Raw genomic sequence first — 12012 nt, 5'->3', positions numbered from 1 at the left:
ACACATCAAGGAAAGAAAATTTTAGACTAATATCCTTGATGAATATAGATGCAAAGATCCTTATCAAAATATTGGCAAACCGTATCCAAAAACATATTAAGAAAATTGTGCACCACGATCAAGTGGGGTTCATCCCTGGAGTGCAAGGATAGTTTAGCATCCGTGAATCAATAAATGTAATCCATCATGTCAATAGACTTAAGGATAAGAATCATATGATTATTTTAATTGATGCAGAAAAAGCATTTGACAAAATACAACACCCCTTCATGCTCAAAACACTAGAAAAAATAGGGATAGTAGGAACATACCTGAACATTGTAAAGGCTATTTATGCTAATCCCATGGCCAACATCATTCTTAATGGAGAAAAACTGACACCATTCCCTTTAAAAATGGGAACAAGACAGGGATGCCCTCTTTCACCACTTCTATTCAACATTGTCCTTGAAACTCTAGTCAGAGCAATTAGGCAGACCAAAGAAATTAAAGGGATATGAATAGGAAAAGAGGAACTTAAGCTGTCACTATTTGCTGATGACATGATTCTATATTTAGAGGATCCAAAAACCTCCTCCAGAAAACTTCTAGACCTCATCAATGAATTCAGCAAAATATCAGGCTACAAAATCAACATGCATAAAGCTAAAGCATTTTTATACGCAAGCGACAAAACAGCTGAAAGGGAAATGAGGAAAACAACTCCATTTGCAATAGCCTCAAAAAAAAAAAAATAAATAAAATACTTGGGAATCAATCTCACAAAAGAGGTAAAAGATCTCTACAATGAAACCTACAAAACATTGAAGAAAGAAATTGAGGAAGACCTTAGAAGATGGAAAGATCTCCCATGTTCTTGAATAGGCAGAATTAATATTGTCAAAATGGCCATATTACCAAAAGTGCTATACAGATTCAATGCAATTCCAATTAAAATCCCAATGACATAACTTACAGAAATAGAGCAAGCAATCATGAAATTCATCTGGAAGAATAAGAAACCCAGAATAGCTAAAACAATCCTTAGCAGGAAGAATGAAACAGGGGGTATCGCAATACCAGAACTTCAACTATACTACAAAGCAATAGTAACAAAAATGGCATGGTATTGGCACCAAAATAGACAGGTAGATCAATGGTACAGAATAGAGGACACGGACACAAACCCAAATAAATACAATTTTCTCATACTAGACAAGGGTGCCAAAAATATGCAATGCAGAAAAGACCACCTGTTCAACAAATGGTGCTGGGAAAATTGGAAATCCATTTGCAACAGAATGAAACTAAACCCCTATCTCTCACCCTGCACAAAAATCAACTCACAATGGATCAAGGACCTTGAAATCAGACCAGAGACCCTGCATCTTATAGAAGAAAAAGTAGGTCCAAATCTTCAACTTGTTGACTTAGGATCAGACTTCCTTAACAGGACTCCCATAGCACAAGAAATAAAAGCAAGAATCAATAACTGGGATAGATTCAAACTAAATAGCTTTCTCTCAGCAAAGGAAACTATCAGCAATGCAAAGAGAGAACCTACAGATTGGTAGAAAATCTTTGCCACTCATACTTCAGATAGAGCACTAATTTCCAGAATATATAAAGAACTCAAAAAACTACACTAAGAATACAAATAACCCAATCAACAAATGGGCTAAGGATATGAACAGATGCTTCACAGAAGATCTACAAGCAATCAACAAACATATGGAAAAATGTTCACCATCTTTAGTAATAAGAGAAATGCAAATCAAAACTACACTAAGATTCCATCTCACCCCAATTAGAATGGCGATTATCAAGAATACAAGCAACAATAGGTGTTGGAGAGAATGTTGGAAAAAAGTAGACTCATACATTGCTGGTGGGACTGCAAATTAGTGCAGCCACTCTGGAAAGCAGTGTGGAGATTCCTTAGAAAACTTGGAATAGACCCACCATTTGACCCAGCTATCTCACTCCTTGGCCTATACCCAAAGGACTTAAAATCAGCATACTACAGAGATACAGCCACATCAATGTTCATAGCTGCTCAGTTCACAATAGCCAGACTGTGGAACCAACCTAGATGCCCTTCAATTGATGAATGGATAAAGAAACTGTGGTATATATATACAATGGAATATTACTCAGCTATAAAGAATAATAAAATTATGGCATTTGCAGGCAAATGGATGAAATTGGAGAATATCATGCTAAGTGAGATAAGCCAATCTCAAAAATCCAAAAGACGAATGATCTCACTGATAAGCGGATGATGACACATAATGAGGGGTGGGAGGGGGACAAGAATCAAAGGAGGGACTGTATAGAGGGAAAAGAGGGGTGGAAGGGGTGGGGGGGAAGGAAAAAATAACAGAATGAATCAAACATCATTACCCTATGTAAATGTATGATTACGTAAATGGTATGCTGTTACTCCATGTACAAACAGAAACAACATGTATCCCATTTGTTTACAATAAAAATAAATAAAAAAAAAAAAGATTTTATTGTCTTATTACCTTGAGTTTCTCAAGAATCTAAGAAGTTTTTGAAGTCTCCAAGGTAAGACTCGAATGGATTCTAGCAGAGCTGACTTTCTTATGCTAGTGGGCTACACAGACTTTCATTCACTTATGTTCTTCTTTTGATTTTGGCTGCATGTAACAGAAAACCCTGATTCCAGCAGCTCCAAAAGCAAAGGTGTTTGTTAGCCCACATAACAAATCTGAATGTAGATGGACCCAGAGTGGTTTAATTCATTAGTAAGGGATAGTGTGAAAGACTGAGTTCTTCCTATCTTTTGCCCACTCCTTCTCAGGTTACCTGCCCTGGCAGTAGTGAAAAACAGCCACGGTCCGAGGTGCTGTAGCAGATAGAGCATCATCCAGCAAAAGAAGGGGAATGGATTTTGGATGGTAGTTAACCAGTTTTGCAGCACATTCATTCTGTGGTTAACAATGTGTAGGAATTGTGCAAAGTGCTGGGGATACGTAGGGAATTCGAAATTTTGTCCTGACAGATTGTTGTGAAGGATTTTGACAAATCAACAATTAGAAACCATTGTAATAAGTGCAATGATAAGGAATTCTAGGATGCTGTAGAAACACATGAAGGTGTGTGTTTTTGTGTGGGTGTACTGTGTACCTATGCAGACTAAGCAGAGACGCCATGGGGTGAGATAGGCAGGTGAAATAATGCATTGGTTTAAAGGAATAAGAGCATTCCAGGAGAGTAAGGCCACACAGAAGAGGGCAAGAAGATTGGTGGGGAATCAAAAGGAGTTTATCTTGTACAATTCAGACAGTGGAGAGCCACTGGCAGACTTTAGAAGAGTCATCACCATGTTTGAAAGGATTATTCTGACTGCAGGAAGGGGAGTGAATCAGGAAGGTGTCGAGCAGGTGTGAGGACAGGTAGGAGGCCATGATGAAAATCCAGGTGAGAAGTGATGGGGTTATAAGTTAAAGTGTCACTCGTAGAGATGGAAAGGACTTGGACAGTTAGAGATGTTGAAGGGGAAGGTGGGAAAAGGAAGTGGAGTCCAAGATGCTTTCTGGGTGTCTTGCCTAGAATACAAGTGGATGGGGATGTTTACCAGCAAGTCAGAGGGTAGGTTTAGGATCAGACTTGAGGTGGGGTGGATGGCTGGATGAGTCAGAGGTCATCTGGTCTGCTGCAAAAAAATAGACAAAACCTTGGGAGTCCGTCTCCTGTATCCCTTCCCTTTAACAGTGAATCAAACTGAGGAATTAGCTCTAACTACAGCATGGCTGTCTTAGAAGGCATAATAGATTTTGAAAGGAGATAATAACAGCTATAACATATTTCACTTAAAAATAGTTTTATTGCTTTTGTAATCATGGGATACACTCTTCTAAGCAACTCAGATTATACAGGAAAGTACAGGGAAGAAAGTAAAAATTGCCTTCAATTTCATCATGCAGAGCTAACTGAAGTTAACATTTCCATTACATTGCTTTTAGACATATCCCTGGACCCAAATACGTGCATGTGTGTGTGTGTGCGTGCCCATGTGCACATAGGTATGTATATCTATCTATATATTTTATATGACTTTACAAAATAAGATGTTAACTCTATGTGACCTTTACAATTTGCTTTTGTTTTTGCTTTTTGACAACATGTTATAGATATTTTAAATGCTTTCTTTGTATTCCAATGTGTGATTGTGTGTATATATGTAGGGGTGTGTGTGTGGGTGTGTGTATGTGTAGGTACATAGCTTATTTTAATCCATCATCCCATAATTGAAGGATATTTGTTTCCAAAGTTTTGTTACCATGAGCAAAGTTTCATTGCATTTTCCTTAGCATTCATGTTTTTCAACTTAGGAAATTTTTAAAAAATACATGCAGGACAGAAATCCCCTCTTCCCTCCTTAGTTCTTATGTGAGCTTTTTGTCTGGATCTAAGAACCCAATTAATGCAAGAGCTAATAGCTAGAGAGAAGCATGACAGTTTTTTAGAAATTTCATATGCATCGGCGTCTTTACAAGAAAGGAAAGCCTTAAGAAATGACCAGAGTATGATGTTTTTATACTTTTTAAGACAAGGAACAATAAATTTGTGAAGGAAAGACAGTTATCTGGATTGGGTAATAAATTCTAGGGATCTTACTAAGAGTTATATGGGGAGGGGGTGCAGAAGCCAGTAGAAGATAAGGGTCACTTCAAAGAGTTTGTTGATTCCGACTCATTGCAGCCCCAAAGGCCTGTCTCTGATGATCATAGTTACTTTCTGGCTTCGGGTACGTTAAGGATTCCCTCCCAAAACTATCGTGATGACTTGCTCACATAGGGCAAGAGAAGCCAATCGCCCTTTCTGACGTTATAGTTCCTCGAGTGATTTCAGCTAACAGCATATCCTCACTCCTTCATAAATTTCTTCTTTTATTTTAAAACCTATTGCTAAGTTGCTCTCCAAGAATGCTACCCACAGCATATAAAAATACCAATTTCTCCTCCACCTTACCACTGTATGGGATCCCATTATAGTTAGAATGGGAGCGTTTCAGATAAGAGCTGGTTGCTCCATTTGGTCTTTCAGAATCTTTCCCATCCCACATGTAAATAGTTTGCTTAATCCCAGCAAAGACCAAAGGAAACTTGGTCACCAATCTCTTTTTCCAGCCTGCCATTATATCCACATTTCAGTACTTTCTAGATAAGGAAGATTGAAGCAAACGCCCCAAGCTGACCAACCTTCTGCAGTCAGTAGAATTCAGTGGTGTTGCCACCTCTGACCTTGGTGCTGTGGCAGGCCAGAGTGTGTCATTCCCAAGAGCAATTCTTACGGTTGCTTTGTGGCTACAACATTCTTGCTCAGGTCAGTAAACTTCCTAACCAGTATTCATGAATGCCATTTAGTCATTTAGGGAATCTGTCAATTAATCATTAAATATCTATCAAACACCTACATCATAAATCCCCCGTGCATTGGCTCGTGTCTCTGTTTTTCATTCATTTTCCTTCTTTTCTGTGCAAAACTTTATGATACCAGGAACTTTCTTCATACCCTGCAGCTGTCATCATGGAAGGAAATGTACAGAACATGGAAACAGCTAGAATCAGGATGGAGAGTGGTAAAAAGCATGCTTAGGATCTTTGAGGCCATGCTGAACTCTGCCAGACTCAGAGGATAAAACAGAAAATAGAATGTTCTAGTACCTACCCTCAGGGACTAGGCAGGCTTTCTCAATCTTGGAACCGTTGACAGTTTTGGCCAGATAATTCTTTGCTGCGGGGATATCTTGCATGTTTTAGGATGTTGAGTAGATGGATGCCAGGATCACCCTTTCCCAGGTTGTGTTAGCCAGGAATGTCTTCAGGCATGCCGAGGATCCCCTGTGAGGTGAACTCTGCCATGGTTGAGAATTACCAGTGTCAGGAGAAGGCAGAATGAATGAGCAATCACACGAGCAATCACAAGTGAAACTCTTCTCAGGTTGCAGAGTGAGAAGCAGTGGGGAGAAGCAAAGTCCCTGATAAGGCTCAGGGCCTGGCTGCTCAAGATGCTGCCTTTGGACAGTAGCATCCACATCACCTGTCTTCGTCCATTTGAGCTGTTGTAATAGAACACCTAGATTGGGTGGCTTGTAAACCACAGACGTTCTGGAGGCTGAGAAGTCCAACATCAGGGTGCTGCCAGATGGGATGTCTAGTGAGGGCTTTCTTCCTGGTCTTCTCTCTGGGTCCTTAGTGAGATGAAGGCACCCTCCTGAGTTTCTTAAAAAATACTTTAATAATAAAGGCACTGATCCTGTTCATAACGTCTCTACCCTCTTGACCTCATCACCTTCCAGAGTCCCTGCTTCTATAACCATCACGCTGGGGGTTAGGATTTCAACATGTGCATTTTTGGATGGGGGAGAACACCTATTAAATCTTCACTTTAACATGATCTTGTCTAGAAGACAAGGGACAGTTTGCCTGAGGAAAATAGTATTTAATCTGAAACCTGAGAAGCAAATAAGCATTATCCAGAAAGAACTAGGGGTAATAATTGGTCAAGATGGAGGAGAGAGCCACCATGAAGGAAGGCCTTGGACCTGGGAGGAACTCTGGAAAAGTTCTGTGGCCGGAGCTTAAAGTCAAGGGGAAGAGAAGGGGAGAGCCAGACAGAAGCCAGGCCATGTAACGATTTGAAGTTTATTTTGGAGAAAGAAAAATCATCAAAGGTTGCGAAGTGGGGCTGGGGTTGTAGCTCAGTGGTAGAGGGCTTGCCTGGCATGTGTGAGGCACTGGGTTCAATTCTAAGCATATAAATAAATAAATTAAAAAGGTCCGTCGAAAATTTAAAGAAATATTTTAAAAAATTGTGAAGTGATTTAATCAGATTTTTATTTAAAAAAATCAGCCAATATCAATGAGGCTATTTCCAGGTTTCATGGAGCCTAAAGTGTATACAATTGGGTTGCCCTCCTTAAGGAAAATTAGGAAATATAAATTTGATTATTTATTTATGATTTTAAAAAGCACAGCAAATTACAATTTTTAAAAGCTGACAAATGCTACAAATACCAAAATCTAGAAAAGTAGCATGGTATTTTTATAAGTTGCCAGGTACAGTTTTCTAATACTTTCCCCCTACATTTTGGGCCTACATTCTCTTTTAAAATTTCTGCATGTGAACCAACTTTATAATACCATTTTATGTAGAAAGAATAAAATTAATAAAATGATAATTCAGTCCTCCTTCCACCATGGTTAATTAAAATTTGCTTTTTATTATTGATAGTTTGGGAAAAGTTTTAGGTACATAAATACTTGCTAAAGTCATGCCAATCTTTTTAGGGTTGTCCATTTTTGGAAAATCTTCATTAAGTTTCTTTCAGTTATGAACTGTAAGGTTTCCAAGTGTTTCAAATTTTCTCACATAGTGGATAATTTCTACTTTCTGAAGTAAATGTGTTCATCAACCAGAGCTTTGGGAAGTGCCCCAACAAGTGAGGGACTCTGAAGCCTAAGTTTTATTCATTGCATACTTTGCTGTGTATCCAGCTCCAACTATATGCAGCACATTGTGCTGGCTCTTAGGTGGTAGAGACTCCATCATTACCCATAGACCAGTCATGGACCAATGGGACAGACACAAAACCAACTAACTGTAAAGGTGGACAGAAGAGGAGAACTACAAAATTTGTACAAATACAACCTTTACTAAAAATACTAGGAATGTTACATACATATTCATAATTTTATAAGATAGTCAATAATCCATTCCACAAATATTTATCAAGTGGCTGCTCTATGCCTAACACAGCTGGGTGTGGGTGGAGAGAGGAAATATGGATACATCCAAGAGGATCTCTGTCTCATAGATCATAATTTGGTAGGCAGCATATATATGCAGAAAAATCAATGCCAATCATAACAATATCATAATGATAACAGCTAGTATTTATTTAATATGTTATTTGTTAGGAACTATGATGGTTAATTTTAGGTGTCTGACTTGACTGGATTAAGGGTTGCCCAGAGAGCTGGTAAAGCATTATTTCTGTGTATGTTTGTCAGGGTGTTTCCAGAAGATATTACCTTTTGAATCGGTGGATTGAGTAAGGAAGATTTACCCTCAACCAGTGTGGATCGGCACCATTCAATCAGTGGAAGCTCCCAAAGAACTTACCGTCAGAGGAAAGGTGAATTTGCTCTTTTGCTCTTTTTGTGGAGATAGCATACCCTTTTTCTCCTGCCATTGGTCATCAAAACTGCAGGTTCTTGGGGGCTGGGGAGATAGCTCAGTTGGTAGAGTGCTTGCCTTGTAAGCACAAGGCCCTGGGTTCGATCCCCAGCACCCCCAAAAAATAAATAAATAAAATAAAATAAAATAAAACTGCAGGTTCTCAGGTCTTTAGGCTTGGATGTAAACTGAGGTATGCTACCAGATTCCTTCATTCTTTAGCCCATATTATGGGATTTCTCAACTGTATAATCACAGGAGTCAATTCTATAATAAATCCTTATCTATTTATCCATCCATCTATCTCCTGTTGGTTCAGTTTCTCTGGATAACCCTAACTAGTATAGGCATGACCTTGCATGATTTACATTTAAATTTAATTAAATGCAATGTAACAATAAAAAGTAGAATAAGCTGAGTAGTTATGAGCAGTCTAATACTGTGAAAGTACTTAAAAGGGAGGGGCATCTTTCTGACTCAATTGTAATAATAAAGTTAAGTACTTGTTTACTGGGCTTGGCACACCCATCATCTCAAGATAACCCTCAAAACAACTCTACAAAGTGAGCATGTTGCTATAGTCTGAATGCTTAATGTCCTCAGAAGTTTTGTGTATTGAAGGCTTGGTTCCCAGGGAGGCATTAATAGGAGGTGGTGGAACCTTTAGGAATTAGAGCCCAATAGGACGTCCTAGATCCTTGGGAGTATGCCCTTGAAGGACTTATGGAATGTTGTTCCCGTTTTTTTTCCCCTCATTTGCTTACTGGCCATGGGGTGAGCAGTTTGCAGTGGAGGCATTGCCATCTGACATATCCAGAGGCCTAAAAGCAATCAGTTCCCCTGACCATGGACTAGAACCTTTAAAACTATGAGCCAAAACAACCCTTTTCTCTTTATAAGTTATTATCTCAGCTATTTTGCTGTAGATAGAAAGTTTACTAACAGATAATCAGTACTAAGAAGTGGGGTTGTTGTTATAGCTATTTAATGATGTGGAGGAGTCTTTGGAACTGGTTTGCAGGAGTTTGAAAAGGTTTGGAGAAATGGGTTAGAAAAAGCCTAGAAGGCCGTAGTGGAGCTTAAGGGATGATTCTGGTGGAGACTCAGAAGACCAGAATGCTAATAGGAACCTGGATGGGTTATTTAGGTTATACTGATGAGGTTTCAGATGGAAATGAGGACTCTATTGGGAAATGAACCAGAGGTCACCCTAGTTACACTGCATTTGGCTGCAGTTTGTTCGTGCCCTGAGACTTTGTAGGAGGCAAAGCTTAAAGGTGTTGGACAAGTTTATTTGGCATAGAAAATTTCAAGACCACAAAGTACCAAGACTTAGGCATGGTCATCATTGGCTGTTTTTAGTCCATTTTAAAGTGAGAGGCTGCTTTTAGTCTTTTAAAGAGGAGTAGACAGAAAGATTTGGAAAACTTTCAGTTTGAGCAGAAAAGGATTGTATGTACAGGTGCAGTTGCTAATACCCACAAAAAGATGCCAAGTGCCTCTGGGGCAATAGGAAGGATGACTTGAGAGTATCTCATAAATCTGCAAGGCCACTCCTCCCATCACAGGCTCCAATGTGTAGAAAAGCAAATTTGTTTCAAAGAGTTTCTAGAGCAGAATCCTTTCAGAAAAGAGACCGGGGCTCCCCTGTACAATCAGGACTGCCTTTGTAATAATTTCCCCATGTTCAGCTAGCAAGGTACTCAGAGGTCACTGCTACCATGATTCAAACAGGTCCAGGTATAGCTCACACTGGGGGCTGATCTTGGCATCATCTAATGATGTTTTCTTACAGGTATGAAGAATGCGGGAGTTATAGGGTTATGGTGATTTCCACCAAGGTTTCAAAGGAAAGCCTGGGAAGCCAGTGTGCTGCAGGGTCGTAGTTCCTGCAAACAGCTCCTGCAAGGTGATTTTTGGAACTATGGGACTGGGCTAAAGCTGCAATAGAGACTCCATGGAGGAAGAGGTATCAGCAACATGCAAAGCCTGTAAGGGAAGCAGCAGGCAGCGAGCAGAACCCACTGAAGAGAGTGGTCATGTGGGCTGCAACCAGCAAAGCCATGGATTAGAGCTGCCCAGGCTCTTGGGAGCCCACATCCTACTACAGTGTGCCAGGATGCTGGACGTGGAGATTTAGATTTAATGTTTGCCCTGCTAGATTTTGGTCTAGCTTTGGTCTATCCCTCCATACTGTTTTCCTATTCTTTCCTTTTCTTTCTTTTTTTTTTTTTTGCTTTTTTTTATTTTTATTTTTATTATTGTACACAAATGGGATACATGTCTCTATTTGTACATGGTGTAAAGGCATACCATTTGTGTAATCATAAATTTACATAGGGTAATGTTTGATTCATTCTGTTATTTTTTCCCTTCCCCCCACCCCTCCCACCCCTCCTTTTCATTTTTATTTAAAAAATATTTTTTAGTTGTTGAAGGATCTTTTTAATTAATTAATTAATTAATTAATTAATTTGTATGTATTGCTGAGAATCAAATCCAGTGCCTCACACATGCTAGGCAAGCACTGAGCCACAACCCCAGTCCTATCCCTCCCTTTTAAAATAGGAATGTTTACCTTCTCCCTGCCCCACCATTGTATCTTGGAAGTGTGTAACATTCTTTTTGATTTTTTTTTTTTTTTTTTGCAGTGGCTCAAGGCTGACTTTGCCTTAAGTCTCTGAGGAGATTTTGCACTTGGAGTTTTGAGTGCTGCAGGAACAGTTAAGACTTTGGGGACTCTTGAGGATATACTGAATACATTTCACAATTTGAAATAGACAGGACTCTCTGGGGGCCAGGAATGAAATGCAATAGTTTGAATGTTGAATGTCCCCCAACGGCCATGGGTTAAAGGCTTGGTCCCCAGGATAGCATTATTGAGAGGTGGTAGAACCTTTAAGATGTGGAGCCTTGTGGGAGGTCCTTAGGTCATTGGTGGCATTCCCCCAAAGGGGACTGTGAGACTCTGGTCCACTCCTTTCTCTTTTTGTCCTGGCTGACGAGTTGAGCAGTTTTGCTCCACCACATGCTCCCGTCATGATGTGTTATCTTGGTACAGGTTCAAAACAACGGGTCCAACTGATCATGGACTAGAACCTCCAAAACAACCCTTTTTTCTATTTATAAGTTAATTGTCTCAGATATTTTATTATAGTAACAGAAAACTGACATACATACCCTCAATATATAAGTGTTCAGTGAAATTAGGGAGCTGATTCAAGGAATATAACTGGTAGAATCAAGATCTAGACATTTGACTTCCTAGAGAAGTTGTCACACACCAGGCACAGATAACCAGTAGGGGTCTTGGCTTTGCTCAACTTTAATAAAGGTTACTAGCATGTAAATCCAACAGGCCAAAGCAGTCTCTCCTGCTTCTCCCTGTGCCCTGGACCTGTTTTCTATAGATGGTTCCATTAGGTAAGGAGCCCCTTGAGGGCAAGAAGTCTCTTCTAATCTCTGTGGACCCAGTTCCCTCAAGGCCAATGCACTCAAGTCAACTGGTTCTCAGTTTGGTTCTTGAATCAGAATAATATCAACTTTTTTATTAAAGTTTTTTCTTAAACTACTATCATCATATAAGCCTAACATACATAGAGTAATATCTATATATTTCATTTGGTGATCAGACCTCAGCAACTCACTATTGAAAACACTAACAAAGTTAGGTAGAAAGTTTAGCCATAGAAACTTTATTCAGGGATTCCTGGTTTGAATCCTAACTCTTCCACCTGTTCACCTTGGGCAAGTTACTAGGTTATTCTTGATAAGATCTGACTTAAGTTATGGATGATTCTGTCATTACCATGTCTTAACAGA

Source organism: Sciurus carolinensis, chromosome 1 (genome assembly GCF_902686445.1).
Source record: "Sciurus carolinensis chromosome 1, mSciCar1.2, whole genome shotgun sequence".
Lineage (NCBI taxonomy): Eukaryota > Metazoa > Chordata > Mammalia > Rodentia > Sciuridae > Sciurus > Sciurus carolinensis.
Note: the sequence above shows the minus strand (reverse complement) of the source record.